The sequence below is a fragment of the Tursiops truncatus genome, chromosome 3, assembly GCF_011762595.2.
Source record: "Tursiops truncatus isolate mTurTru1 chromosome 3, mTurTru1.mat.Y, whole genome shotgun sequence".
NCBI lineage: Eukaryota > Metazoa > Chordata > Mammalia > Artiodactyla > Delphinidae > Tursiops > Tursiops truncatus.
Window position 1 is genome coordinate 115,380,903 of NC_047036.1, and position 27,137 is coordinate 115,408,039.

The 27,137-nt window shown below is 40.4% G+C and overlaps 1 protein-coding gene across 1 annotated transcript in view; it reads left to right on the plus strand.

The window, feature by feature from the left end:
* Positions 1-209: 209 nt before the first annotated feature.
* The window catches only part of CTNNA1 (catenin alpha 1), a 178,401-nt gene continuing 151,473 nt past the window's right edge, over positions 210-27,137 (plus strand). Inside the window, exon 1 of the mRNA XM_019924496.3 lies at positions 210-321. The gene's annotated coding sequence lies outside the window, so the exon portion shown is untranslated. The remainder of the gene's footprint in view (positions 322-27,137) is intronic.

The following is a 27,137-nucleotide window of genomic DNA, read 5'->3' on the forward strand; positions in this document are numbered from 1 at the left end:
TCCCATCCCTAGATCACTAGGGGCCTGGAATTAAGTAACTCAGGGGTGAGGGGCGGAGAGCAAGAGATCCTGTTGGGGGTCCAGGCCTGGCACCGCCAGGCTCTTTGGTCGAGGGCTCTCTCCAAATCGAGGACCGGGAAAGCTGGGCTGCAGCGGGAGGCGCCGGGAAGAGCGCGCCGGAGGGAGGTGCTGGGAAGGGCGGGCGGGGCCGGGGGCGCCGGGCGGCCCATTTCCTCCTCGGAGCCGGACAGGCGGAGACAAAGCGGCGGCAGTCGGCTTCGGGCTTCGGGAATCTTCCTGCACTCGCCGAGCTCGCCGCAGGTAATTGTCTTCGTGCGGGTGCGGGCTCCCCAGCCGGGCCGAGGGGCTTCTCGGGTGGGCGGGCCGGGCGCGGTCACCTCCACGACCCCGCCCGGAATCGGGCTCCGGGCGGGCGCTGGTGCGGCCTCCGGCCCTCTTCTCCGGCGGCGCCCCGGGCCTGGGCCCTGGCCGGGCGGGGCCGGCGTTTCCTGGCGCTCGGGAAGTTGAGGGGCCGCGGCGGCTGGAGCAGAGCGAGCCGCCGGCCCCGCGCCGCCGCGGCGCTTCCTCACTTGAAAGTTTCTCCCGGTTTCTAAACTTTGTTCAAGTGGGCTTGGTGCGCGCGCCAGGCCCGCGCTGGGCCCCCTCGGCTGCCTTCCTTGTAGGGAAGAGTCGGCGCGTTGTTCCAGGTGCGGGCGGGTCCTGGAGTTGAGTTTTCCATTGAAGTACGTGTGGTTTGTGGTTTCTGTGGTCGCGCCCCCGCCACCGAAACTTCCTGGTCAGGTGGACAGGACATTTGCTGGGCCCGCAGCCCCGCATTCCCGGCCCGAGCGTATGTGAAAGTTTTTAGTGGCCCTTTTCTCTGACACAGTCTGGCTGGGAAGGGCAGCCACGCCCGTGTGGACTTCTGGCGTGCACCGTGTTAACCTTTGTTGTGAAATTACTCAGACTTCTTGTGCTGGTTAATTGGACGCACTTAACACTGATTAGTACTAGTTTTCACGAATGTCCTTGGAACGTTTTTGTTGTTGACTTTTAAAGGAGTGTGCGTGTGCGAAGCGCTTGTTGGAAAAAATGTTGACTGAATGCCTAACCTTGGCTTGGCAGGAATGGCTTCCCAATAATGCAGGCGGCAGTTGGCTCAGATCCAGGACTGACAACCTCTTATGTACTCGCGCGTCTATGTAACATTTTTTTGGTGTGTTTGTTTTGTACAAAACTTAGGATAATTTAGAAAAGAGTAAGATATGTTAAGTCTCCAACTAAATTAAGGGCATTTCATGTTTATGATGAAGGAAATGATTACACCACTGTATTGTTGCAACAGGGAAGGCATTTCGATGAGAGGATATTTTGTGTAGCAGTGATTCTTAAAGACTGTACAGCTGTATGTTACTTCGGGAAAGTATGAATTTATAAATCAAATTAAGATGTGTTATTTTATTTTACAAGAGGGAGGGGTTGAGAAATTATCCATAGCCTCTGCGCAGTTATTTACCCTTTTTGACTTTTACCAAGTTAAAAAATAATTTATCCACTTTCTTAAGGGACCACAGTTGATTAAGAAATGGTCTCTGTCCCCAAGAGCTCACAGTTGTAATAAGGAGGAGAGACACACACCCCAGGTGTAGTACGAGGCTGATGGCGTTCAGTACCATAACACTACTGTTAAGAAACTTGTGCATGGGTCAGTCTTACATAATAATAATGATAAAAACTGGTGGAGATGTGGAGTGGGGGCTAATGCTTCCAGGAGGGGACGGCATTTGAACTGGATGAAACAGGAGTAGGGTTTGGTTGGGAGGAAGCATAAAAGGGCGAAGGAGTTTGTGGAATTGTGATGTAAATCTCTCCTGGTTTTCCTTATAGTTTTGGCTCTTGTTTCTCAGTCTTTTTGTTGTTCAGTACACTCATATCCAGGATTCTGTCCAGCATATCTCAGTGTTTCACACCATTGATGTGGTATCACCCTCCTTCCATCAGTAACATTCCTATGGTGACTTAAGAGATCAGGGGTGCCCTCTCCCTCCAAGTTGAGAAGCAGTTCTCTGTGCAGTCTCCCTGCCATCAAACTTATGCTAAAGTCCGATACTTGTGCTAAAGTGGAAGCTTCTATTTTGAGTACAGATGTTTCACCTCATCCACATGGTCACTTGTGCACTGGAGAGCTGCTTGGGTGCCCCCAGGGGCATCTCAAACTCAAGAGGACCGGGCTTCCCTGGTGGCGCAATGGTTAAGAATCCACCTGCCAGTGCAGGGGACACGGGTTTTGAGTCCTGATCCGGGAAGATCCCACATGCTGCGGAGCTGCTAAGCCCGTGCGCCGCAACTACTGAGCCCACGTGCCACAACTACTGAAGGCTGTGTGCCTAGAGCCTGTGCTCCGCAACAAGAGAAGCCACTGCAATGAGAAGCCGGCACACCGCAATGAGCCGCAATTAGAGAAAGCTCACACGCAGCAAGGAAGACCCAACGCAGACAAAAAGAAAATAAAAACAAAACCAAAAAAACTCAAGAGGACCAAAATGAGAAACCTTTTTCTTCTTTAGACCTAAACCAGATGTAGAGATAGGCAGTAACTGGCAGAGTCCTGGGATTTCTTTGAGAAAGTAGCAGTAGTGTGAGACGTGACAGACAGACCTGGTTGTTGGGGGTAGTGGTTTGCGTGCTGATGAAGATCTAGACAGAGGGAACAGGATATTCTGCTTGTGTAAATAAGGGTCATGAGACAGGAGAGAACAACATGTGTTTAGAGACCTAAGAGAAGACTTGTGTAGCTTGAATACTTTTAGGATGGGGAGAAGGCCTTAACGTGAGATTGCCAGGAAACTCCAGGTCACATGTTTGGATTTTCTTCTAAGAGCTGTAAGAAGCCATTGTAAGAAGTTCCATGATCTGATTTCCTTTTTAAGAAGATTGCTCCTGCTAGTGCTTGCAAGGCTTGTATATGTGTACAAGTGGAAGGTAGGGAGTTGAGCTAGGAAGATGGTGGGAGTGAAGGTGGTGGGATAAAGGGAGCTGTATTTTGGAGAAATGAGATAGGCCTTACATATAAATTGGATGTAGGGGCCTAGGATTATCTGTTACTGTTGTTTTGTTGTTTGCTCAGTCACGCACCTTGTTCTCCCCCACTCTCCCAATTTGTATTCCATCACTTTTATAATGAGCTCTTTGTCCTATCACAAGACTCAAGCTAACACTTTCCTTTCTGGTAGCAAACTTCTTCCCACTAGCTGGTATACTCCACTGTACTGTACCTTGTTATTGATATCCCTGTTTGCCTTTGCCGCTAGAAAGTGAGCCTTAGCCTTTGGCATGGTACCTGGCCTGGAGATTAAAGAAAAAAATTAGGTGCACGTTGAATGAAGGAGGAAGGAGTCTTTTCTGTCTGGAGTCTGGCTTGTGGTTGGAACTATGACAGATGAGGCAACAGTCAGATTACGGAGGGCCTTGATGACCAAGTTGCTGTTATGGGCAAATTGAGAACCATCCTCATTCCATTCTTATTCCTTTCCACCCAGATCTAATCAGATGAAATCCTTTACATCTGATCTTCCTCTTACATAAATTCCTGTTTTCCCTTCTCCCTGCTTCCACTCTAGTTTAGATCATCTTCTTATTTTTGAACTATCAAAACTACTTGTAGTTCTCTGGATAAATTGTTCTATTGTTTGCTTTGGTGCCTTTTTCATATTTTTTCCTTTGCCTGGAGCACTGTCTTTCTCATCCATCTGACAAACTTGTTTATTCTTTAGAACTCACCTTAGATGTTAGTGCCTCTGGGTTCTCTGTTGGATCTCAGTGCTTCTTGGGTACCTTGTACATATTCTGTGGTTGCATCTTTCATGTCATTTGGTAAATATTTTTATGGATTACTTCCTCTCAGCTGGGGGTTTCTTAGAAGTTGGGTCTTAGCCTTTATTTTTAATAAAACTTTAAAAAATTAAAGTATAACATACATGTAGAAAAGTATTCAAATTATACCAGTACCTGTCTAATGAATTATTTGAGTGAACACCACCCATAGACACCATCCAGATCAAGAAACAGAAAATTACCAGTACTCCAGAAATCTCTTTGCAGTCACTACCCACCCCTCCTCTCCCTTCAGTTTTTATAATCTGAGAATTTGGAACACTGTTGTTGCTCTGTAAGTGTTTGCTGAAGTTAGTTGAATTTCTTACTATCTTCCTCTCCACCATTCAGTCTTTTACACATAAGCAGTACTCATTCTTCTTTTGGGAAATGTACTGCTGTCTTGTTGCACTAGTCAGAATCTTAGATGGGCATTTAGCACCTTCTGAGTCCTGGCCCCAACTTATTTTTCAGCCTTATTTTCTATTGTGAATTGTTGCTACATGTCTCTGCATCTGCCAGGCATTTGTTGTGGAATACTCCATCCTTCTCTGACACGAATGCTATCCATCCGAAGGCTGATTGATACGGTTTTTCTATTCAGACATTGATCATCGTTGCTGAAAGTGATCTTTAACTTACCTGAAATTCTAAAATTTGCACCTGATTATGACATTCTCATTAGTTTTTAAAATAAAATATACATAACAAAACTTACCATTTAAATTATCTTTATGTGTACACTTCAGTGGCATTAAGTACTCACAATGTTGTGTAACCACTACCGCTGTCCATATCCAGAAAAATTTTTCATTGTCCTAAACTGAAACTCCATATCCATTAAACAATAACTCTCCATTTCCTCTCCCCCCAACCCGAGGGCAACCACCATTGTACTTTCTGTCACTTTGAATTATTAACTTAACTATGTTAAGTACCTGGCTTATTTTACTTAGCATAATACCTTCAGGGTTCACCCATGTTGTAGCATGTGTCAGAATTTCCTTCCTTTTTAAGGTTGAGTAACATTCCATTATCCATTCATCTATTGATGAACACTTGGGTTGCCTCGATATTTTGGCCATTGTGGATAATGCTGCTGTGAACATCGGTGTGCAACTATGTGTTTGTGTCACTGCTTTCAGCTCTTTTGGGTATATACCCAGAAGTGGAATTTCTAGGTCAGTTGGTATGGTAATTCTACGCTTAAATTTTTGAGGAACTGCCATACTGTTTTCCACAGTAGCTATGTTACTTTACATTCCTAACAGCAATGTGTAAGTGTTCCATGTTCTTCACATTTTCACCAACGCTTGTTATTTTCTGTTTTTTAATTAAAAAAAAATTTATTTACTTTTTAATAATAGTCATCCTGATGGATGTGAGTTGATGTTTCATTGTGGTTTTGATTTGCATTTCTCTAATGTTTAGTGTTGTTGAGCATTTTTCATGTGATTATTGGCTGTTTGTATATTTTCTTTGAAGAAATCTCTGTTCACGTCCTTTGGCCATTTTAATTGTTTGGGGTTTTTTTGTTGTTGAGTTATAGAGTTCTTTGTATATTCTGGCTGTTAATCACTTATTAGATGGAGGACTTGCAATATTTTCTCTCAGTTTTACCCTGTTGATATGTCCTTTGATGTTAAAAAGCTTTAAATTTTGATCAAGTCCCGTTTATTTGTTTTTTCTTTTGTTGCTAATGCTTTTGGTATCTTCTAAGAAGTCATTGCCAAATCCAGTGTCATAGAGCTTTTCCCTGTGTGTCTCTCCCTACCCCCGCCCCAGCTGAGCTGTCTACTTTGAGGGCAGGAAGTAAAGTTTTTATTGTAGCTAACTTCTGGAAAGAATTTTTTTTAAATGTAGTTCTTAAAATGTCATAGCAAACAATAATTGTATGGTAGGGGGTTTCCTGCTATTGCTAATTTGTCATTGATTATGTGTCTATTATCTGATGATTTATGATGTTAACCTGCTTTTAGGGGTTTTTAATCTTATGAGTCTCAGTTGGAGAGTTTGAACTTTGTCATCTATGTAATGACTAAGATGACTTATAAAGGATATTTATTTTAATGTCTAACATGATAGAATGCTAATTTATTCTTTTAGTTATGGACTGCTGGACAGGACATGTATCTGGTTCATATTAAGTTGTCTTATCAGTAAAACCAGTGCACTAGTTCAGTTATTTACATAGCACTGAGTTGCTGATTTACCTTTGTAAAGACTCTTGTGGACCATAAATTCTTTTGTTACATGCTGAGCTCCTTCAAGGCAATTACATTCTTTTGTATCTTTTAGTCTTTTGTGATACCTGACTCATATCTAATATGAGGAGATATGCTATATATAGGATTGTGCCAGATTGATATGGGGGTGGAGGCAGCATGGCTTTACATCCAGTTTATTTAAGTTTTTAAAAAAAATAAAACCACTGAGACTTCCCTGGCGGTCTAGTGGTTAAGACTCCGCACTTCCAATGCAGGGGGCGAGAGTTTGATCCCTCTCGAGGGAATAAGATCCCATGTGCTGCGCGGCATGGCTGAAAGATTAAAAACAATAACAAAAAAAGTCAACAACTTTATAAAAAAAATTCATATTTATATCACCTAGAGATAAACACTGTTAACATTTTGGTGTACATCCTGTGATATTTTTTTCTAGGTATGTGTATTGACTGTATAACTTTTATAAAAACTAGATTTTACTTTATTTGCTCTTTTGTAATCTGCCGTCCATTTATCATACTTGAACATTTCCCCTATTAATAGCATTAAGATTAACCTTTATGTACCACTAAGAAAATAAACACTGCCAAGTAAACTAGGAAATGCCAACAATTGTAAGACACATCCAAATTTTAGAGACTTAAAGATGTGAAATATGTATGCTTTAGAATTGATGAAATATGGTTAATCTCACAGTGTTAACATAGCATATTAATGATCCCCTACTGTTCCAATATAGCTTCTTTAATCAGTCCTCTGTTGGACATTTCATTTGCTTCCAGAGCTGCTTTAATTTGTAGCTGAATCTTTTGCCTGTCCTTACTTCTTAAGGGAAATTTCTTAGAAGTGGAATTCCTGGGGGAAAAGATTTGCTACTCTTAAAATAATGTTTTTAAATTGGGGTTAAATATATATAACATAAAATTGACCATTTTCACTATTTTTAAGCATTAAGTGCATTTACGATGTTGTGCAACCATCATCACCATCCATTTTATTTTATTTTATTTTTTTATTTTTTATTTTTTTCATCACCATCCATTTTAGAACTTTTCCATCATTCTAAACAGGAACTCTACTCATTTAACAGTAACTCCCCATCCTGCCCTCTCCCCAGCCCCTGGTAACCTCTTATCTACTTTTTTTCTTTATGAATTTGCCTAGTCTAGGTACCTCATATCAGTGGAATCATATATTTGTCCTATTGTGTCTGGCTTATTTCATGTAACCTTTGAGGTTCATCTGTGTTGTAGCATGTGTCAGAATTTTCTTCCCTTCCTTTTTTTTCTTAAGTTAAAAAATTGTAAAGTACACATAACATAAAATTTACCAACATAACCATTTTTAAATGTATAGTTCAGTGGTATTAAGTACATTCATATTGTGCAGTCATCACTACCATTTATCTCCAGAAGTCTTTTAATGTTGTAAAATTAAAACTATACCCATTAAACTTCAAGTCCCCATTACCCCCTTACCCCAGCTCCTGGCAACCACCTTTCTTTCTGTCTCTTTGACTACTCTAGGTAACTGGTATAAGTGGAATCTTAATCTTTTTGTGACTAGCTTATGTTACTTAGCATAATGTCCTCAGGGTCCATCCATGTTGTAGCATATATCAGAATTTCCTTCCCTTTTTAAGGCTGAATAATATTTTATATATATCCCATTTTGCTTATCCATTCATTTGCTAATAAGCATTTGGATAGTTCTGCTGTGAATAGTACTGCTATGAACATGGGTATGCAAATATCTCTTTGAGACACTGTTTTTAGTTCTTTTGGATATATACCCAGAAATGGGATTGCGGGATTATATGGTAAGTTTATGTTTAACTTTTTGAGAAACTGCCATACTGTTTTCCACAGTGGCTGTACCATTTTGCATTCCAACCAGCAGGGCACAAGGGTTCTGATTTCTCCACATCCTTACCAACACTTGTTATTTTCTTTTTTTTTCTTTTTTTGATAGTAACCATCTTTTTTTTTTTTTTTGCGGTACGCGGGCCTCTCACTGCTGAGGCCTCTCCTTTTGCGGAGCACAGGCTCCGGACGTGCAGGCTCAGCGGCCATGGCTCACGGGCCCAACCACTCCGCGGCATGTGGGATCCTCCCGGACCGGGGCACGAACCCGTGTCCCCTGCATCGGCAGGCGGACTCTCAACCACTGCGCCACCAGGGAAGCCCCGATGGTAGCCATCTTAATGAATGTGAGATGGTATCTCATTATAGTTTTGATGTGCATTCCCCAAATGATTAGTGATATTGAGTATCTTTTCATGGGTTTATTGGCCATTTGTATATCTCTGGAGAAATGTCTATTCAAGTGTTTTGCACATCATTGAGTTGTTTTTTTTTTGGTTGAGTTTTAGTTTTCTATATATTCTGGATACTAATCTCTTTTCACATATATGTTTTGCAGTTATTTTCTTCTGTTGTCTGGATTGCCTTTTCACTCTGTTCATAATGTCCTTTGGTACACACAGGTTTTTATTTTGAGGAAGTTTATCTCTTTTTTTCTTTTGTTACCTGTGCGTTTGGTGTCATATCCAAGAAATCATTACTAAGCCCAATGTCATGAAACTTTTGCCCTGTGATTTTTAAAAAATTTATTTATTTATTTTTGGCTGCTTTGGGTCTTCGTTGCTGCACGTGGGCTTTCTCTAGTTGTGGCGAGTGGGGGCTACTCTTCGTTGTGTGTGGGCTTCTCATTGCGGTGGCTTCTCTTGTTGTGGAGAACCGGCTCTAGGCAAGTGGGCTTCGGTAGTTGTGACACGCGGACTCAGTAGTTGTGGCTTGCAGGCTCTAGAGCACAGGCTCAGTAGTTGTGGCACACAGGTTTAGTTGCTCTGCAGCATGTGGGATCTTCCTGGACCAGGGATCGAATCCGTGTCCCCTGCATTGGCAGGTGGATTCTTAACCACTGTGCCACCAGGGAAGTCCCCCTGTGATTTTTTTTTTCTAAGAGTTTTATAGTTTTAGCTCTTACATTTAGATGTTTGATCCATTTTGAGTTAATTATTATATATGATATTAGGTAAGAGTCCATGTTCATTGTTTTACATGTGGATATCTAGTTTTCTTAGCCCCACTTATTGAAAAGACTGTCCTTTCTTCATTGAGTGGTTTTGACACCTTGTCGAAAATCATTTGACCATGAGAGGGTTTGTTTCTGGGTTCTCTATTTTGTTCTATTGATCTCTGTGTCTGTCTTTATGCCAGTACCACACTGTTTTTTTTTTTTTCACACTGTTTTGATTACTGTAGCTTTGCAGTAATTTGATGCCAAATTTGCTCTTGAAGTGAATAATCTTTTGTACAGTTAGGGTCTATGGTTTAGTTGTATGTGTGTGCTGTTGTGAAAATAAAATAAATTCTTTAAACTGTTCTATCTCTTTATTATGGAGGTGATTGCACAATTGAGTTTGTCACAAGTCATAGGATAGTATACTAGAGTGAATTTTACTGCATATAAAAAGTGAAAAAATAAACAGGTAAAAACAAATTCATTCAAAAAATATGTATTTTGCAAGTTTGACCTTCTGTATAGAGATAAACAAATAGTGAAAAACATGAAATCAATTATCCTTTCTGCTTTCCCAGCCCAAATCATTTTTTCCTCTTGAGGGACTGAAGCCACACACTTAGAAGTCTTAAAGGAATTTTGGTTATACCTTATGTGTTGGAGGATTTGTCTTATTAGTACCTTCTGTTTTCTCTTAAGAAAAAAAGTTACATCAGGCATTGTAGAGAGTCTCACAGAGCAACAGTTCCTATATATATTCTGGATACTAATCTCTCACCTAGGCCGGACAGTGGCACCTGTCCGGCCTAGGTGCCACTGTGCTTGCTCCCAGACATTGAGGGTGGTATTTGTTGCTTGTGCAGTGTGGTGGTCAGCTCAGCCCCCCATGTTGTGGGCCTGGGCTGAATGGGCCGAACTGTGTAGGGAGGTGAACAGTCTGGCTTTACTTGCCCTGTCTCATGCTGTTTTGTTCACTTGCAAGAGCACTATACTAAATTTATCCATTATTGAAAGTTCAGAGTGTGCAGAAATAACTGTGCTTCAAAATAAAACTTCAGCATTGCCCTTTCTCTGTTGGAGCCTCTAAATGTTCATTATTTTCCCCCTTATTTTTTTTTTATAACTATCAAACTTTCTCTGTGTGCAAGCATACCCCCAACTCCATTTCTAATGGAGCTTGAAATTACCATGCATTTCTATTTACTTGTTGATGGGCTGTCATCTATCAAACCCCCTTTTGATTGGGATTTAATTTGTGCTTTTTCACTGGCTGCAAGTTTGGAGCAATGCATATAAGGTAAATACAGTTTGCAAGGCAACTTTGAGTGTCATTCTAAATATTTGTAACAAAGATTTGGAGCAAGTATTGTATGAGTAGTGTGATTAGATTTTTAAAATTTCTTGTCATCTGTTTAGTAGTCCCATTGTAGTAAAAGATGAGAGGGGGGCTTCCCTGGTGGCGCAGTGGTTGAGAGTCCGCCTGCCAATGCAGGGGACATGGGTTCGTGCCCCGATCCCGGAAGATCCCACATGCCGCGGAGTGGCTGGGCCCGTGAGCCATGGCCGCTGAGCCTGCGCGTCCGGAGCCTGTGCTCCGCAACGGGAGAGGCCACAATGGTGAGAGGCCCGCGTACTGGAAAAAAAAAAAAAAAAAAAAGAACGGCCTGCATGGTTACAGTTTGCCTTCATTTAAACCTGTGATTGCCCTTCACCTGTAAGATAACATAACATTTGGGAATATTAGTTAGAACTTTATTTAGATGACACTAAAAGAATACAGAGGACACTACAGTCTTAGTTTTATAAAATGGACTAAAACCAGAATCCTAAGGGTGACCCTTGGCTTATATACAGTTAAACCTCTGTAGAGACTTTGAAGGTAGACTTTCAGGCATATTAACAATATTTGCTCAACACACCACTCTTTCTAGTGGTACAGAGAAACAAAGAGACTGTTCAAATTCAGAACTGATTAAACCCAATGCTTCCATTCAGAGATAGTTTTTTTTTTTTTTTAACATCGTCTTTGGAGTATAATTGCTTTACAGTGGTGTGTTAGTTTCTGCTGTATAACAAAGTGAATCAGTTATACATATACATATGTTCCCATATCTCTTCCCTCTTGCGTCTCCCTCCCTCCCACCCTCCCTATCCCACCCCTCTAGGTGGTCACAGAGCACTGAGCTGATCTCCCTGTGCTATGCGGCTGCTTCCCACTAGCTATCTGTTTTACATTTGGTAGTGTATATATGTCCATGCCACTCTCACTTTGTCACAGCTTACCCTTCCCCCTCCCCATATCCTCAAGTCCATTCTCTAGTAGGTCTGTGTCTTTATTCCCCTCTTGCCCCTAGGTTCTTCATGAACTTTTTTTTTTTCTTAGATTCCATATACATGTGTTAGCATACGATATTTGTTTTTCTCTTTCTGACTTACTTCACTCTGTATGACAGACTCTAGGTCCATCCACCTCACTACAAATAACTCAGTTTCGTTTCTTTTTATGGCCGAGTATGTACCACATCTTTATCCATTCATCTGTTGATGGACATTTAGGTTGTTGCCATGTTTTGGCTATTGTAAACAATGCTGCTATGAACATAGGGATGCATGTATCTTTTTTTTTTTTTTTTTTAAATCTTTTTGGCCACTCCATGTGGCATGTGGGATCTTAGTTCCCAGACCAGGGATGGAACCTGCACCACCTGCATTGGCAGCGCGGAGTCTTAACCACTGAACCGCCAGGGAAGTCCCTATCTTTTTGAATTATAGTTTTATCTGGGTATACTCCCAGGAGTGGGATTGCTGGATCATATGGTAATTTTATTTTTAGTTTTCTGAGGAGCCTCCATACTGTTTTCCGTAGTGGCTGCACCAACTTACATTCCCACCATCATCTGTAAGAATTAAAAAAAAAAAAGACTTAGAGGGCTTTACAGAAGAAAAAATTTATCATTTGCATTTAATTTTTGTGATGAGGTAATTTAATCCAATTTAATCTTAGTGTTAGATAACTGATGTAATTCCTTAATTGCTAATTTAAAGGGTAGTTCTTTTCTGGATTATTTCATTTTGGCTATTCCATTTCATTATACTGAGCTGTGGATTTCCTTCTTTTTCTTGTTCTGAGATTTCATTATTAAATACTGTCATAAGTAAGTGGCTCATCAGTTGTATTTTGAAAATGTTTTATTGCTATGTTTTATTTTGTTAGTATTAGACATTATGATTTGAAGAGTGTGTTGAAAGCCTGGTTAATTATCAGATTACATATACTGGTTTATTAGGTTAGACTGCAGACTGTTCTTGAAACTGAAAGTGCTATGATAACTCAGAAAATGCATTCATTGTGACCCATTTCAAGTTACACGGAGGATAGGAGCCTTTGCTAATAGTCCATTTGCCCTGTGCAACTCTGATACGTGCTTTGTTTCCAAGCAAAGATGCATTGTTACTATTCTCTCATGGTATGTTGAATATTTCATTATGTTAAATATTTCAGTATTAATCTAGACTCTTAATCATGGTTTGTGAAAAATGATAGTGCACTGAAGAAGGCAGAGCTGAAAGGGTAGATTATTATTACTGACGAGTCAGTGTTCTTGGGGGTTTTCTGTTCTGGGGATCTCTAAATTGGCAAAGGTTTCTTATAATCATCTGTTACCATTTTCTTGCTTCCTTGGACCTGGGGTCATCATGTTCTCAGAAAAGCTCTGGACTGACTTTGAAGTGTATCTTTAGAAACCTGTCATTTTGCACAGAAGTGGATAAGTGAAATGTGAGCTTGATCCCTTGGGAGGAGGGGAAAAAACTCAAGGAAATGGAAGATGGCAACCTTGAGAGAAATTTAAGCTTCTTTGGTGTCATTAAGACCTGTGAAAGAGGTAATGTTTTCTAGGTATCTTTATTGAGTTAGGGTCTAAGGTCGTGTTTAGTTTGCTGTATCTCAATTGCAGGGGGAAGGGTTCAGTTAAATACAATGCATTTATTAAGCCTGCCTTTTTTTTTTTTTTTTTTTTTGCTAATCTATAACGGGAGAGAGATTTCTTTGCACACACATCGGTGTTGCTAGATGAAATCTAAAAACAGTCGAGCCAGTTCAGTTAATCATTTATAGAATGTTGTTAGATGAAAGTTACCATGCTCAAAAAAGGCATGATCTCTGTACTTAAAGGAGCTCTCAGCTTTATGGGAGATGGACACACTGTTCTCGTGCTATGTGGCAAGTGCTGAAATAGAGATGCTTGTAAAGTGATGGGGGAACCCAGAAAAGAGGGAACAGCTCTTTCTATGAAAGCAGAGGACATTTGTGTGAGCCTTGAAGGAAGATGGAAGAGTCTGGAGGGGTGCTCTGGGCAGAGGATAGGGATTATATAAAAGTCTGGAGACTTATACTATCTGGAGAAGAGTTTGGAGTAGAGGCAGGTGATGAGGTTGGCAGGCCATTGTGAGTAAGGTTTGTAGGAGTTTCCGCTTCATCCTGCCTGTGGTGGGGAAGCAATGCCAAGTTCTTTTCAGAGGAGAGTCGATTCCGTGACAGTGATAACTGGGGCTGTCTGGAGAGTGATTGGAAATGAGAAGACCCCTGAGAATGGGAAGGGTTAGTAGAGTGAGATATTTACTAAGATGCAGAGGAGGGGAGGGAAGAGGAGGAAAGGGGCCTAGAGTCTCCTTCTAGGGGACCTGGTTTGGTGGAGCTTTGGTAGGGGGAGATGAGGAAGGCCAAGGGGGAATAGATGGGGAGGAAAATGCTTGGCTCGAGCCTTGTGGGGTTTAAGGAACTGAGCTCTGCGGTCATGTGCGTGAAGTCCTTTAGATTGGGAAAGTGCTGCTCTGGCCAGGAAGGCACTTGCTGTTGGCTTTTGGTCTTTACTATGGTTACTGTAAGAGGTGGGGTTTTCTCCTTTGTCTTTGAGGGTTTTTTTCTGGGGCGGGGTGTGCATTTCAGCATTTTTCAAGTATTATAGAATGGTATTTTCAAGTTAAGAAAGATAACTTCCAGTGCCTTCTTAATTTCTTTGCTTATCTTTTAGCCTTATTTTCTGCCATTTCACTATCTGTCTTATATTTTTCATTTACACTTGTGGTTCTTGGAAGGTGCCAAAGTTCTCTCGTCCCTTTGCACAAACTGAAACAACCGCCCTCCCTCCCTCCCAGTACATCGGATCTTCAGTGAGGACTCTCTGGCCATTGGGGATTCCCTCCTGGGTGCTCCTCTTTGCACTGGTGGTTCACTGTACAACTCTATACTTTCTGTTTTATTGTAACTATTTTCCATTCTATACTGTGAGCATTTCCCCCAGCTGTTTTTGAAATTCTTCAAACGTACAGAAAAGTTGTAAAAGTGTAATACAACGAGCACTTGATTCTTCAGTTTACCTAGTTTCATCAGTTGTTAACATTTTTCAAATTTGCTCCATTACTCTATATAAACTTTTTTTCTGAGGAATTTGAAAGTAGACTGCAGACACCAAGTATTTCACCCTTAGGTTTTTTGGCATGTAACTTCTAAGAGTAAGGACATTGCCTTACTTAACTACACTATATAAGAAATTTTACATTGATATAGTAACATGATTTCTTTTAAAGAGTGGTCCAAGAACCAGTGTCTGCTCTCCCTAGGAACTTGTGAGAAATTCAGACTGTTACGTACTACCCTAGACCTACTGATTCAGAATTTGCCTTTTAACAAGATGCGCAGAAGTACTGATCTCATGTACAGTCCATATTCATATTAAATTCCACCAGTTGTCCCAGTGATGTCCTTCATAGTTTTTTTAATCCAGGAATCAGTAAAAGATCCCATACCTCATTTAGTTGTTGCATTTCTTTAGTTCTTTTTTTTTTTCCAAATTATATTGTTTTTAAAAATATATTTATTTATTTGGCTGCACAAGATCTTAGTTGCGGCATGCGGGATCTTTGTTGCAGCATGCAGGGTCTTTTTAGTTGTGGCATGCGGGGTCTTTTTAGTTATGGCATACGGGATCTAGTTCCCTGACCAGGGATCGAACCCAGGCCCCCTGCATTGGGAGCATGAAGTCTTAACCATTGGACCACCAGGGAAGCCCCCTGTATCTCTTTAGTTTTGATCTTCAGTCTTTTTTTTCCCCCATGACATTGACACTTTTGAAGAGTTTAAGCCAGTTTTATAGAATGTCCACAGTTTGGATTTGTCTTATTATTGCCACTTTTGGCAGGAACAGTACATGTGTGATGATGTACTTTTCTCAGGGCATTGAAATGATTGTCAGGTTGTTCTACTGGTGGTGATGCTAAGTTTAAACACTTGTGATTAAGTGGCATCTGCCAGATTGTTCCATTTAAAGGCAACTTTTTCCTTTTGTACTTAATAATTAATTGCTGTGATGATCTGGTAGGGATTTCTAATTAGTCTTTGTGTCCCTGGCACCTAGCAGGATCCCCAGGATGTGGTAATTGGTCAGTCATTGACAAGTGAATGACAAACTAGGTCATCAAAGGTATACATTACAAGTTTTAGAGATAGTTCTTTCTTGCTTTCTTACTCAGTCTGGGTAACTTCCTATACTCTAGTTAAGTTCCGGCATCTTTTCTCCTGGCTCTCCAAGAAAAGTACAGTCCTCTTCTTCCTGCGCACTTCTCAGCTGTGTGAGAAGTTTCTCTGCCTTTTAGTCCCATTGTTGTAAAACAAAACCCTCTTTTTTCTCCCTTTGTCTCTTTTCTCTTGTGCTTCCAGTCCACATGCTGGTTTCATCTTTGTTTTTCAGACCAGAGTCATCCAGTTTCTTATGGAAACAGGCACTTCCTGTGTATCCATAATCAGTTGCCTGTTAGAGGGCTTAGTGCAATTTTCTCTTAAACACTTCCTTTGTTGATGGTCTCAACCATGTCGAGTGGAAGCTAAGTAAACGAACAAAGATATCCAGACCACACTGCAGTTACTTCAGCAGCTCTGGAGCTTGTTTTTGTTTTTTCCTTCACTTGATCTCTCTCACCTCTTCTTGCTCTATGCTGCAGCCACATTGGCCACCGCATTCTCTAAGCCCTGGGAGATGCTGCCTTGTCTCTGTTACCTCTGCCTGCAGCGCTCTTCCCCCAAATAATTCACTTGATTGGCTCTTCCTTGACTTTCAGATTTCAGCTCGTGTTACCCAGACAGAAAGGCCCTGGAAGGACCCTACCTAATTGCATTACCATTATCCTGCTTAATTTTCTTTCTAGCACAGATATTGTCTTATTTGTTTACTTATTTATACTGTTACTACAGCGTAGTTTGACGAAGGCAGAGTTTTTGGTCTCAAATAGTGTCTATACAGAGAAGGCACTAAAATATTTGCTGATTGAGTGGCTAAATGGTGGACTGAACATTGTTTTTTTAGGTTTACCTTTTGTCCTTTGCTTAGTGCTCTTGGTAATCATTGTGTCTCCTAACGCTTGTGGCATGGAAGTTCTTTCATTCAGTTGTTCCCTGTGTTTCCCCTGTTGCCTGTTTTTTTTTTTTTTTAAATACGTATTTATTTGGCTGTGTCGGGTCTTAGTTGCGGCTTGTGGGATTTTTTTGTGGGGGCGTGCGGGCTTCTCTCTAGTTGTGGCACACGGGCTCTGGAGCTCGCGGGCTTAGTTGCCCAGTGGCATGTGGGATCTTAGTTCCCTGACCAGGGATGGAACCCGAGTCCCCTGAATTGGAAGGCAGATTCTTAACCACTGGACTGCCAGGGAAGTACCTCCACATTGCCTTTGGTACTCTAGAGAAGATAAGAAACAAAATGAGAGTGGTGGTATGTTTTATTATGATTAAAAATAATTATCTTTAAAAAATAATTATAATAATAAAAGTAATCATAATTATAATCTTAAAAAAATAATAAAGATCTAGCCAAGTGTCCTTTTTCTTATAGATCTATATATACCTGGAAGTGGAGTGACAACTTGTACTATGTGCCATATAAGTTCCTGATATAAAATGTATTTGTATATGAGTTGATCACTGGTTTATGTAATCCAGTATTCTGCTGTAGATGGAAACTTTTTACTTTGATTGTGTTTTGGCTCTCAGGTTTGACCAAGGCTAAGCATTTTTTTCTTGGACAATGATATTGTACTTGTGATTAGAAAGAGACTGTGCTTTTTTTTGTGGTGGTTGGAGGGGAACAGGTTTTCTTTTTGTTTACATGAATCTGTGCTTTTTTTTAATATATAAATTTATTTATTTTATTTTTGGCTGCATTGGGTCTTTGTTGCTGCGCACAGGCTTTCTCTAGTTGCAGCGAGCGGGGGCTACTCTTCGTTGCGGTGTGCAGGCTTCTCATTGCCGTGGCTTCTCTTGTTGCGGAACACCGGCTCTAGGCGCGAGGGCTTCAGTAGTTGCAGCACGCGGGCTCAGTAGTTGTGGCTTGTGGGCTCTAGAGTGCAGGCTCAGTAGTTGTGGCGCATGGGCTTAGTTGCTCTGCAGTATGTGGGATCTTCCCAGACCAGGGCTCAAACCCATGTTCCCTGCATTGGCAGGCAGATTCTTAACCACTGTGCCACCAGGGAAGTCCCTGGAGTGAGTTTTAATTATAAAGGTTACCTTTTTTTTTTTTGACAGTAACTGGGAGATTTGAGAGTTGAGATTCCACCAGCTGTGGTAACTCTGTTTAATGCAGATGCAACCTGGCATCCCTACGACTGCCCTGAGTAATCCACAGTCCTATATCTTGTGCACTGTGACAGTTAACGTTACTGTGGGTACTTTAATTTCTAAATTTCCTAATTTGCATTTAAATGAACCATTCTAACACTGCATTAACTTAACCTTGCTGTTTAAAAAAAAAATTGGCATTTAGTAGCTAGGTGCGGATATTCTAAAGCTTTGGAGCAGACAGATTTTAAGAATAATGTGGCCATTCTGTTGTAAATGAACATTTAATATTTTTGGAGAAGGTATATAGCTCTTTGCACAAATGAGACAGTTTGCCAACAGTCAGCCTCCTTGGTTCTGATGGAACTATGCTTTTATTTTCTGCTTGTTGCTTCTCCATTTCTCTTTCTGTCATGAATATTGCTAGTCACATGCCCACATCTCTGCCCCTGTCTGAATTTATAGTGAACTTTTGCTTTATAGCCAGGGTTGCTATTTATAAGGTAATGAAGACTGAGTAACTACAGTTTAACTTTTTATTTCATTCCACTAAGCGTGATCCCTCCTGGAAAAACCTAAGGTTGCTGTAACTCATTAAGGTTGGCTGGCTCTAGTAGGTTTTGTAATAGGTCTTGTGAAGGAGTGCTCTGTAAGTTAATTGGAAAACTAGAAATTGCCAAGAGTTTAAAAGTTATTTGTTTAGTTACTTTAAACAATGTCATTAATTGTAGAGAAGCAGAAGCTATGACTAAGATTGAAGCAGGAACTTTGTCTTGGTAGGCTTGTAAATATTTCAAAATCAGATTGCATAAATTTAATTCAACTAATACTGTGTCTGCTCTGCATAAAGCATCTTTGCATAAAGTACCTTGCTAGCAACTTAAGGCATATAAAGAAACATAAGCATAGTTATCAGGTTAAAACTTAAAATACAGGTAGGAATACCACAGGCTAAACCTGGGAAAAATCAATTATGTTCAATGAAACACTTCAGAGGCTACTGAGAGACCATTTAAATGAAGGGAATACTAGAATTTCAGAGCTGGAAGGACATGGAGCTTAGAATTCAACCCCTTTCATTTTATAGATGAGAAAACTGAGGATCCAGAAAGGTGAGGTCACTTGTCCAAGGTCAGAGAATAAATAAATGACGAAGCTGGTTCCGGGAGCCATGTTCTTTCCAGAGAACGTATTTTCATTAGATTTTATTTATTTTTTAAATTTTTTTTTAAACTTTGAAGAGGTCAGTATTCTTTTTTTTTTTAAATTAATTTATTTAATTTATTTTTGACTGCGTTGGGTCTTCGTTGCTGCACGTGGGCTTTCTCTAGTTGCGGTGAGTGGGGGCTACTCTTCCTTGCAGTGCACGGGCTTCTCATTGCAGTGGCTTCTGCTGTTGTGGAGCACAGGCTCAGGCACATGGACTTCAGCAGTTGTGGCTCGTGGGCTGTAGAACGCAGGCTCAGTAGCTGTGGTGCACGGGCTTAGTTGCTCTGCGGCATGTGGGATCTTCCCAGACCAGGGCTGGAACCCGTGTCCCCTGCATTGGCAGGCGGATTCTTAACCACTGCGCCACGAGGGAAGCCCTTCATTAGAATTTTAAATGTTCTACCTCTGCTGTTTGAAATCCTTGTAGGGTTGGGGTCACCAAGAGCATAACTTGATTCTGTAGTATAGTTTAATAACATCTGGTGTCACTCTTGGAGGGGCCTTTGATTAAAGATGCCTCACAAGGCAGTCTGCTTACATCATGGTTATTGAAAGACTTGAAAACACACTGAATGGGTTCTCAGTTTTCAAGTGTCAGTATATTTCAAGTTTCTCAATGGAAGTGAGTGATTTGAGTCTTTTGCCTTAACACCTCCCTCCTCAGAGACAGTACTTAAGAGGATGTGGAGTTCTGGGATGTGGAATCAATCAGAAAGGACTTCAGGGGAGAATCTTGTTTAGTGATTGCAAATTCTTGTTTAGTGATTGCAAAGTGGTGACCAACAGGGCAAACGTGTTTGTCCCATACAGTGGTAAAATCTTTTGGAACAAGTTTCTAACATTAAAGTTGGGAGATTTAATGTAAAAATCTGCAAGTTTGGATCTCTTAAAAAATCGAGTGATCTGCTAACCAGAGGTGTGCATGATAAAGATTGCCTGGAGCTCATGGGAAGCTGGGCACATGCTTTTCCCATTTACCAGTCCCTAGTGGGTCTCCCCACACCCAGAGAGGTCAGGGTCGTTTGCAGTTCATTAGTGTGCTTACACTCTGCCTTCTTTTCCAGTTAATAAGAAGGTGAAATTATTTTGTAATTGGGAAAACAAAAGACCAAAAAGACTGTTTTTTTGATAATTTAAAATTTATTATCAATCAACATGTGTACAGATCATCAGGGGACTCTTGTTCTTTCTCTAAGGCAGTCCTAATTTTTCTCCAAGTGTCTGAAGCCTTTTTCCCCGTTGCTGGACTGGTCCAGTCTTCCCAGGCTCACCTTGGGCAGCTTGCTCCCTCTTTGAGTTATCTCCAAACAGCTTTTCTTCTCGGCAGGTTCCCTGTGGCTTGAGACCTTGTCTCTCTCTCAGCTCAGGACTCTCATCCTCTCCAGTTTTGCTCATTGGGCCTGAGCAATGGATTCTAAAACCATAAGAATGCATGTGTATGGTGTTTGGATCTTGTTTGCTGGTTTTCAAAAGTAATCAAGTCCTCAGGCCAGGTGCCTTTCCTCAGGCAGGGGTTGGGCTAAGTGCTTTTCCCTGAGCTCCTTTCAAGAAGGCTTTTTATTTCAAGAAAAAAATGAAAAGGTGTGTTTCTTTGGGAAAGTGAATTGTTGTATGTTGTACTTGTTTAATAATTAAAATCCAAATGTGACCACATGTCTTCTTGCAGCTAACTTCACTTAAGTTGTCTTTTGACTCCTTCCCTCTGCAACCTTTGAAAGATTTTCTGTTCTGTGTTGATACAGTGGCTGGAATGCTAGGATACAGAAATGTGGGATCCATGGGGAAAAATCATTCCTTCTGAAATGTCTTATCTTTGACATTTGATGACATTTGCTTGAGCTGTTGTCAGTCCTGTAGCAATCTAAAGGACTCCCATCTCCTAGGGTTTGCTCACTTGGGCTGATGTTTAGTGGGCAAATAACCTTTAAAAACCAAAGTATAGGCTTGATATAATATGAGTGTAGAGAGCAAATTTGCCCACTTGAAATGAAACAAATTCCCTGGAAATGGGCATTTTGTGTTACCAGATTAAGCAAATCCACATTCCTTTTGGCATTCCATCTTCAGCGATTCTAGAATTTTTAGATGATGCCTCCAGTAATATTTTCAGCTATATCTAAAGGAGTCTACCTGTTTGTGCCTCAAGCATGCATTTATGGGAGAGGATACAAACATATTTTTTTTTTTTTTTTTTAACAAACATATTTTTTATAGTAAAGTTGTTAGGAGTGTACTGGTCACAGACATGCGCAGTTCTACCTTGTCCTGGTCATCATTCAAATATAGGATTTAGATGTCTGATGTTGCTTTCTGTAGAGGGTTTAGAACTGTGCTGTCCGAAAAGGTAGTCACTGGTGGCTATTTAACATTAATTAAAATGAAATAAAATAAAGATAATCAATTCTCAGCTACACTAGCCACATTTCAAGACATCTCTCCCTCTCCTCTCCTCTCCCCTCCCCCCTTGTTCTCTCCCTCTCCTCCTCCCTTCTCTTCTCTTCTTCTACCCCTCCCTTTTCTCCATACTGTCTCTCATTTCCCCTTCAATTTCCCTGTTCCTTGTCTTTCTCCTCTCTTCCTTCTTTTCTTCTCCTTCCCACTCTTCCTCCCACTTTCCGTTCTTCTCTGTATATATGCATATATTTAATACATTAGTTTTTTCTAAACCATATGAGAATAAGTTGCAGACATCATTCCCATTACATGTCACAAGGACATAGCTACAATATAATGACGGGAATTTGAAAAGTTAACATTGATACATTACTATTTATTATCTATTTCAGAGTCCCTGATCAAATTTTATCAGTTGTCTCAATTTTTTTTCCCTCCTAATACAATTTTCAGTCCAGAATGACTGCATTTAGTTTTCATGTCTTTTTTAGCCTCTTTTAATTTGGAAGAATTTCTCAGCCTATCTTTGTTTTTCCTACCTTGACATTTTTGAAGACTGTAGCTAGTTATTCTGTAGAATATCCATCACTTTGAGTTTGTCTGATGTTTCCTCATGACAAGATTGAGGTTAGATAGTATTGGTAGGAAATACCACAGAAGGTGATGCTGTATCCTTCTCAGTGCATTGTACCAGGGGGTACATGATGTCCATTTGTCCCATTATTAGGGATGTTAATTTTTGTCACTTGGCTAAGGTGGTGTTTGCCGGGTTTCTGTACTACAGAGTTATATTTCCCCTCTTGGTAATCAGTAATCTGTTGGGAGTTACTATGAGACTATGTAAGTACTCAGTTTCTTAGTAAACTTTTCATCTGTTTGCTTTAGCATTCTTTGATAATTCTTGCCTGAATATTATTATGATGTTTCCTAAATGGTGATTTTTCTAAATATGTTATTCCTTCCCTATTTGTTGGTTAATTTCCTATTACAGAGGAACTTTTCTTCTCTTTTGTTCATGTTAGCGTGGACTCATTCAGCGGATCACAGTCTGTTTAATTTAATGTTCACAAAAGCCATCTAAAGACAATGATAGTCTTTTTTTCTTTATTATTATTTTAATAAATGTATGTATTTATTTATTTATTTTTGGCTGCGTTGGGCCTTCATTGCTGCACGCGGGCTTTCTCTGGTTGCAGCGAGCAGGGCTGCTCTTTGTTGTGGTGCGCGGGCTTCTCATTGCAGTGGCTTCTCTTGTTGCGGAGCACAGGCTCTAGGTGCATAGGCTTCAGTAGTTGTGACATGCAGCCTCAGTAGCTGTGGCGCATGGGCTTAGTTGCTCCGCGGCATGTGGTATCTTCCCGGACCAGGGCTCAAACCCGTGGCCCCTGCATTGGCAGGAGGATTCTTAGCCCCTGCGCCACCAGGGAAGACCCCTATTATTATTATTTTTTTTCTTTTCTTTATTTTTTTGGCTGCATCGGGTCTTAGTTGCAGCACAGTGGATCTTTGTTGAGGCATGAGGGATCTTTCGTTGCGGCTCGCGGGCTTCTCTCTAGCTGCGGTGCATGGGCTCCAGAGCGTGTGGGCTCTGTAGTTTGTGGCACTCAGGCCTTCTAGTTGAGACGCGAGAGCTCAGTAGTTGTGGCGTGCAGGCTTAGTTGCCCCATGGCATGTGGGATCTTAGTTCCCCGACCAGGGGTCAAACCTGTGTCCCCTGCATTGGAAGGTGGATTCTTTACCACTGGACCACCAGGGAAGTCCCTGATAGTCTTTTTCTAAAAAGTAAATGATAGTTTTATTTTATAAATGAGGAAACAAGTTCAAAGTGATTAAGTGATGGTCAAGCCTGCCTTTTGATTATATTGTCCTCCTTACAATTTGTAAAATAAAGATTGTACTTTTTTTCATTACAAAAATAACTTTCTAAATATCTGTCATTTTATAAAATCATAAAATACAATTATAAAAAAGAATGTTAAAACCACTCATAATCCCCAAATCTTAGAGGTAACATCATTGTTAATATTTTGGTTTATATATCCCCCTGCAGTTATACTTCATATTGTTTTCAAAATCCCCTTTCCGTCTTCAGTAGTATGTATTTTGAACATTTTCTCATAAACCTCTACATTTTCCCCATTTTTAAAATGAGAAATTTCAGATATACACACCCAGCCACACACATGTCTTCCATCTAATTTAACATTTATGAATATCTTTTCATAATTCCTTGGTCTCTATGTGTATGTATTTTTACTTTCGCTGAATTTGAAAGTTGCAATCATCTTGACATTTCACCCCTAGATATTTCAACATGCATCTCCTAAAAATAGTCCTTTTTCTATATAGCCACAATTCATTATCACACCTATGAAATTGAGCAGTAATTCCATAATATAAATATTAAAAATTTACCAATTTCCCTGCAAATGTCTTCTTAATAGCTTTTTGTTTCAAACTGGGATCCAAACAAGATACATGTGTTGCATTAGATTCTTATGTCTCCTGAGCCTTAAAGTCTGAAATATTCCCCACACCCCCCCATGTTGACTTTCTGACAAGTTAATGTCCTGTTGTCTTGTAGGATGCCTTACATTCTGGACTTGTCTGTTACCTCATGGTGTTGTTTAACATGCATGTGTATCCCCTATAAACTTCTATACTTCATATAAACTTGCAATACAGTCTAGGTTAGGGTTTCTTAACCTGCATTGAATTTGAATTGGAAAAATTTTGTCTTTGTTGTTAATAGGAATTTAGCATTTCCTTCTTTAATTAACAATAGAAAACCAACTCCAGTTTTCAGTTGAACCTCTAACTTTGTCCCACTAGTAGGAATCTCAGTGCTTTTCATATATGTAGCAATTGTAATGTATCTTGAAAAAGTGTGTGTTCATTATTACTTTGAAGTAGTTATCAGACTTCTTGACTTTTTTTTTTTTTTAATTTATTTTTGGCTGTGTTGGGTCTTCGTTTCTGTGCGAGGGCTTTCTCTTGTTGTGGCGAGTGGGGGCCACTCTTCATCACGGTGCGCGGGCCTCTCACTGTCGCGGCCTCTCTTGTTGCGGAGCACAGGCTCCAGACGCGCAGGCTCAGTAGTTGTGGCTCACGGGCCTAGTTGCTCCGCGGCATGTGGGATCTTCCCAGACCAGGGCTCGAACCTGTGTCCCCTGCATTGGCAGGCAGATCCTCAACCACTGCACCACCAGGGAGGCCCCTTGACATTTTTAAAAAAAAATTATTTATTTTTTTGGCTGTGTTGGGTCTTCCTTGCTGTGCGTGGGCTTTCTCTAGTTGCGGCGAGCGGGGGCTACTCTTTGTTGCAGTGCACGGGCTTCTCATTGTGGTGGCTTCTCTTGTTGCGGAGCACCGGCTCTAGGCACGCAGGCTTCAGTAGTTGTGGCACACAGGCTCAGTAGTTGTGGCACACGGGCTTAGTTGCTCCACGGCATGTGGGATCTTCCTGGACCAGGGCTCGAACCTGTGTCCCCTACATTGGCAGGCAGATCCTTAACCACTGCACCGCCAGGGAAGTCGCTTGACATCTTATTTAATGTGTTAATAAAGAGCATATATATTACTGCATCACACATTTGTAAAGTATTTTTATAACTAAATTTCAATATATGTGTTTCTTTGGTAATCCTTTTTTTTTTTTTTGCGGTATGCGGGCCTCTCACTGTTGTGGCCTCTCCCGTTGCGGAGCACAGGCTCCAGACGCTCAGGCTCAGTGGCCATGGCTCATGGGCCTTCCGGACCGGGGCACGAACCTGTGTCCCCTGCATCGGCAGGCGGACTCTCAACCACTGTGCCACCAGGGAAGCCCCCTTGGCGGTAATCCTTTGAATTATATTTCACGCATTTCAAAAAAGTTCTGAGAAAAGGTCTATAGCTACCCTGTGCAGTACTGAAGCCACTAGCCACATGTGGCTATTGAGCCCTTGAAGTGTGGCTTGTTTGAATTTAAATGTGCCTTAAGTGTAAAACACATCCCAGATTTCCAATACTTAGTACTTATGTAAATGTCTCTAATTAAAAAAAACTGATTACATAACGAAATGATAATATTTTAGATATACTGTTTTAAATAAAATATATTATTGAAATTAATTTCATCAGTTTCTTTTTACTTTTTTAACACGGCTACTGGAAAAATTTAAATTACATAGGTGGCTTGTATTATATTTCTATTGGACAACATTAGTCTATAGACTGCTAAGGGGATCCGTACATTGAAAAAGGCTTAGAATCCCTGTGCAGAGGCTTCATTAGACTCAGGTTAAACATTTAATTTTAATTTTGCTGTTGCACAGATAATTTTGCTCAGTTTATAGTAATACAGAGGCTCTTGAAAAACATTTAAAACTTTTTTTTCATTAAGAGTACTTTCTAGGAAATATAGGGCACTTCATATTTCATTGGGTTAGGCATATACTATCAGAGTTGCATTATTAGCAATACTAAGTTTAGTTATTTAAGGGGATGATTATTAGATCCCAACACTGTAAAGGTGTATCCTCCCCGCTTTGTAATTAGTAAGTAGCCTGTTCAGGTGGTACTTCGGCACCTTACAAATACCCTGTTCCCCAATAGCCTATCACCTAATGGTGTTAACATTCATTGATAATCCGTGTTTGAATCAGTTATCCCACTGGGGTTTACAAAATGGTCATTTTCTAATTCTATTCTATATTTATGGTACAGAAATTCTCTTCCCATCCCCTTTCTTTTGAGGATCCCTGTGGTCGTAGGATAGCTATCTAATAGGCAGTTACAGTTATTCTTCTTGATACTCAACTTGTGAATTTAGCCAATGGAGCCCTTGGTTCTAGTATCTTGTTGATATGATCTTGTTAGTCTTTGTGTCTTTCCTTGCTTTCTGCGCAACAGGATGTATCAGACCTTTAATAAGCCTTTTTTTTTTTTTTTTTTTTAAGGAAATAGTATTTAATAGAAATGAAGACCTGGGCAGTGAGAACACTAATTTTTGTTTTTTTCTGAATTTTGTCAGTATAGCTTTTTAAGAGTAGCACAGTATCCCCTTGTGTGGTTGGTTGTGTGATTTATTCAGTGATCTGTTTGAAATTTAGGTAGTTTCCAGCTTTTAATGATTGTATACAGTGCTGATGTGAACATCATTGTATCCAAGTTTTTACATGTACCTTAATTTTTCCTAGAATAAAAATTGAGAGGTAGAATTTCTTGTTCACAAAAATGCACCCTAAAAGGTTTTATATTTCTATGAACAGTTTGTTGTCTGGAAAGTTTTAGTGTTTACTTCAGCTACATGTCTCACCTGGTTTTCTGGTTTTTCTTTAATCTTTGAGGCACTACTTTTAGAAGCAAACACCAGCTGCTTGGTATTTTGGCTGAAGTCTTTTTCCCTTAGTCTTAAAGCCTCTGTCTAATGGAAGTTTACCTTGACACTGATACAGTGATATTTGACTAAGTGTGTGACTTGAAATTTCTTCTGGCTACAAGTGATAATAGCTGTAGGTGCAGAGGGCAGTAGGCTTAAGCATTATGTTTTAATACAGTAAGAGAAGATATTCTCTAAGAATCCATCAAACAGTGAAGTGAGGTTTACCTTTTAGATAATAGTGTACTATAAATATTTTGGAATAAGAAAAACCAGAATCTTCTGTATTAGTCTTCTTTCACTTTAGCTTTTCATCCTAATTCTAAGTCAGTGTGGAAAAACTCGAGGTAGAAGTGTCTTGGTGCCAGAGAAGCCAAAAGGGAAAAGCTCTGTGTTTGGGAATGCCCTCTTACAGTAGCCCTAATGTTTGTAAACTCGAAATCTTAAGTGT